A 5,047-nucleotide genomic window follows, 5' to 3' on the forward strand; every position below is an offset into this window, starting at 1 on the left:
CAATAAGGACTGAATTAAAGTTGTAATATCTTAAAACAAACCTAGGGTAAGAAAGAGCAAAGATAAAATTTTGTTTTCCAAATGTTATTTAATATGAAGATTGTAACTAAATTAAAATTGAATAGTGAAACTATAAATTGACATTTTAATTGGTGCGGGTAAGGGGTTACACACCCTACTAAACATGCTTTCTTTTTTTCTTTGCTTAACATTTTGTCTACTTGAATTAATATATGAGAAATAAAAAATTTCTTTGCTTAACATTTTGTCTACTTAAATCAATACATAATATATGAGAAATAATAATGTTTTTCACTACTTTTAATAATAGTTTGATATTTAGATGGTTTAAAAAAAAATTCACTCTTTACATTTAACATAAAAAAATTAATAAATTATCAATCAAATTTAACTTGTTCATGAATTAACATATAACACCATATAATTATGTCACTCCTAAATTTGATAAAATGATTGCATTTTACTCGTTTTTAATAACATAAGACCGAAATTGGGATAAAAAAACTATTAAACTTATTTAAATATTGTTTATATCTTATTGTAAAATTAGTAACTTACATAGTTTTATAAAATATGATATTTTACAATTTATATTTTTAAAATATATGAAATCAAATTCATATAATTCTTCCGAATTTCATAATTTATTATTTTATAAATCTTTTAAAATCTAAATTATATAATCCTAATCATAAAAATATTTAAAAAAAACATTATAATTTTACAAAATATTTTAAAGTTTACATAAATTCTTTTTATGTAAAATTATCTTTTGAAAACTAATTGAATACACTCTTTTAACATATATTTGTACCCATATAATTTTTTTTTTAATTTTATACACTTGTAAAATATTACAATTAAAATAATTTTAAAATAAATAATATTTTTCTTGAAGTCTTTATCATAAATCATTGTTTTGACACGTTTCACGACAAGATATGAAGAGTTTTTTATACTTTCTTTGCACACAAAAAAAAATTAACATATTTTTCAGCTAACTCATAATTTTGTAGAAGTATTATATTTCAATATGATGTTTTGCTCCTTTTCTAAAAAAATACCAGTAAAATAAATAAATTTATATAGGATTTAACTAATAATTTAAACCAACTATTCTTCAGAGGAAGAGTTACTCAAATTGAATATTTGTAGGTTTTAACATTTGAATTTGATTTCATCTTGATTTTATTTTTTAAATAAATATTTGATATGTTAAAAGTGATAAATATATTTAGATATCTAGTCTTCACACATGAGGAACTTATGAGGAACTTTTTTGGATACTAAATATTACTTTCCAATATAATTAATATAAAACTAAAAATTGAAAATATATAATCATTTATCTAATGTAATTTTTTATATTCTAAGTATAATTTCATATAAATTTTAATTTATTTATAAAAACATATAAATGTTAATTTGTTCAACAAAGAATTTTTTTTCTTATATTTACTTAAAAACACAATGAGTTAAATGTGTGTAGCACACATATTGAAGGGATAATAAAAATATTATTAATATTATATATGATAAAAATATTTTTTATGAATATTATAATAATTAATAATGTTATTAATAATAGGAATAGTAATAATATTATTATTAATATTATGATTATTGTTGTTTTTATTAATATTATTAATATTACTATTAAAAATATTAATATTATTATATTTTTATTGTCATTAATATTATTCAAATTATTATTAATACTATAAATATTATTATTAATATTATTAAGATAATTATTAATACTATTATTAAAATTAATAATATTATTAATAATAATACCAATTATAATAATAATAATATTAATGACATTATTAATATTATCAATTATCATTAATTAATTATTATTATTATTATTATTAACATTATTCATTATTGTTAACATTATTCACTATTATTAACATTATTCATTTATTATTGATATTTTTAATATTATTATTATTAATATTGTTAATATTGTTATTAATATTATTAGTATTGTTATTAATATTATTAATATGATTATTAATATAATTAATATTTTTATTGATATATTAATTATTATTAAAATTATTAATAATATTATTATTAATTTTAATAATAATCATAATAATAATTATTATAATGTTTAATTATCTTTTTATTCTCTTTATTAAGAGTCAAAAGTGGATTTATTCCTGAAATTTTTAAAAATTTCATTCAAATATTTTTAAATATGTGACTCATTGTTCTAAAAAAAGTTTGGACCAAAACTTTTTTAAAAAATGTTGGGAAAAAATTGAACATTTAAACAAAATGTTGAGTGACATTGAATTTTTTTAAAATTTAGAGGGTGAAATTAATTTTTAATCCAATATATGGATTAAAAGGATAATTAAACCAAATAATAATCATCATTATAATAAGAATAATAATATTCATAATATGATCACAAAGTTTCTCATCTGGGTTGTCAATTTTTTTTCATAAATAATTTGTATGTAGCGTTGTTTTACCTTCTAATTTCTACAATAGGTAATAGAAAAAAACATTAAAGTGAAAAATACACAACTGATTAGCGAGATAATGCTTCAATTTTGGGATCATTAATCGAGTTAGCAGAAGAAACACAAGGAAATTCACATATTTTTTGCATACTCATATCAAGAACTCAACTCCATCTACATGAACACTTCCCTGGAAATTTATCATAGACAAATTCCATGGCCAACCTTGAAAGAAACCCTACCAATGGATCCTTTCTATTATAAGATACAAGCAAAATACTCAAAGTACAAGAAAAGTATTCTAGTATTGATAAGTGTCAAATTTCAGTAATATTTCATTTTAAAATATAGGCACTTTGGATATCAATTGATAAAATAAGTATAAAATAACTCTTAATTTTTTAATTTATACATTTTTACATATTTTGTGATTTTAATTTAAATAAGAACGATTTATTTACAAATTTGTGTTAATTTCAGGATTCTAGGAAAGAATGAAGATAAATGGACAAAAGGAGAAAATACAAAGCTAAAGAGGGAAAGTTGGTATGCATCAGCATCACCAAAGTTGCCGCAAACTCGCAAAAAGCCAAGACACCACCAGTGGATCTCGCTTGAGCGAGATTGCTCCAGTAACGTTGGGTCTTTTTACGTTTAACTTGCCCAAGCGAGCCCATTAACGCCCAAACGAGAAGTCACTTAAGCCCAAGCAAATTATGTTAAATAGGAGGCTTCATGCACAACCCTAAATGTGCAAGATTGATTGGAAAACATCATTGAGTGAATTGTAACCCAATTGGGAGAATATGAGGCGTAAGAAACATTAGAGGAGGCAGTCGTCAAGGAGAAACATCCTAAATATTCTTTTCATGCTCTCCCTGCTTGTAACAGTCATCATGTGAGGCTAATTCCATCCTTTGGGATTGGGAGTAATTTTTTCAAACTCTTATATATTGAGATGATATCTAAACATAATTATGTTCTTGATTGATGATTGGTATTATTATTTTGTTTGTAATGCTTAGTTTACCATGATCTAGAATCTTAAATTTGACTAGAAAGTATTTCTAAGGTTCAGACCTAAATGATAATACTTAACATATTTGAATGCTAGGAATAGATTTGAAATATTAATTGCTATCAACATTTGATCTTAAGGATAAGTTTTTTTTATAAATATGCGAGGAATCGATATTTAGGAAGCATCTTAATAATTTTATATGCAAGGAATCAATATAAATTATTTTTATACGAGCATCAATATCAATCAAAAGACACAATATTGTCATGCTAATCAAAATACAAAAGAGTGAGAAAGATGAAACTCAATCCTTATTTTTCCAATTGAAGCAACAACTTGTTGACTTGTTTTCTTGTTAATCATTGCCAGCATAACAAATCCGTCCCTGGGGAAAATTATTACTTTTGAAAATGTGGTGCACTTGTCGTAGAAAATTCATCAAGTATCAAGCATGAAAATGACAATGGGGAAGAAAAAAAACAATTTTATAATAGAGTAGGAAAAACCTTTTATTCATTGAATTGTGTATGGGTTTGTGAAGGGAATAAAAGCCCTGGACATAATGGACTTAATTTCACATTTCTAAAAATCATCAGGAGATAATCAAAGATGATATTATGAAAGTGGTAAATGAATTTCACTACTCTAGAAAATAGCCAAAGGAATGCAATGGAACTTTCATAACCTTGATTCCCAAAATTCAAGATTGACATAAATTAAAATAATATATACCTATATCTTTGGTATGTTATTTTTATAAGATTATATCAAAAGTATTGGTTGGAAGACTAGAAGAAGTACTAAGAAAATAATAGATGAATCACGGTCAGATTTTTTAGTAGGGAGAAATATGTTTGATAGTGTTCTAATTGCAAATGTTGTTGTGTGTGAACTAAAAATTAGGAAGAAAAGTGGCTTACTTATGAAGGTGGACTATGAAAAAACATATAATTCAGTAAGATAAGAATTTATTGTATACATGATGTAAAGGTTGTGATTTAGTGACAAACAAATTAAATGAATTAGAGGATGCTTGCAATCAACAACAATATCCATTCCTATCAATCGAAGTCCAGGGAGAATATAGTCCAACAAAAGGAATCAGACAAGGTGATATCCCCTTACATTTTTTCTCTTCCTTCTTGTACGCTAAAGATTAGCAGGTATAGTTAGACAAATTGTAATATCACAAGTGTTAGAGGGAATTCAGGTGGGGAAAATTAACATAGAGATAGATATGTTGCAATTTATAGATGATACAATTTTCTTTTGTAAGGAGAAAACTCAAAATGTAATAATAATAAAATGCATCCTAAGATGTTTTGAGTTAGCTTCAAGTTGAAAAGTGAACTTTTATAAGAGTAAGTTTGGGGATAAAGTTAAAAAGAACCATTTAGAATTATATGTGGGCATCCTAAATTTCACAACTATGTCTTTACCTTTTGACATATTTAGGTATGTCTATTAGGGGAAATCCAAGAAGGAGAGATGTGTGGGAAAATATTTGATCTTGAAATTTCGAAAA

Source organism: Phaseolus vulgaris, chromosome 1 (assembly GCF_000499845.2).
Source record: "Phaseolus vulgaris cultivar G19833 chromosome 1, P. vulgaris v2.0, whole genome shotgun sequence".
NCBI lineage: Eukaryota > Viridiplantae > Streptophyta > Magnoliopsida > Fabales > Fabaceae > Phaseolus > Phaseolus vulgaris.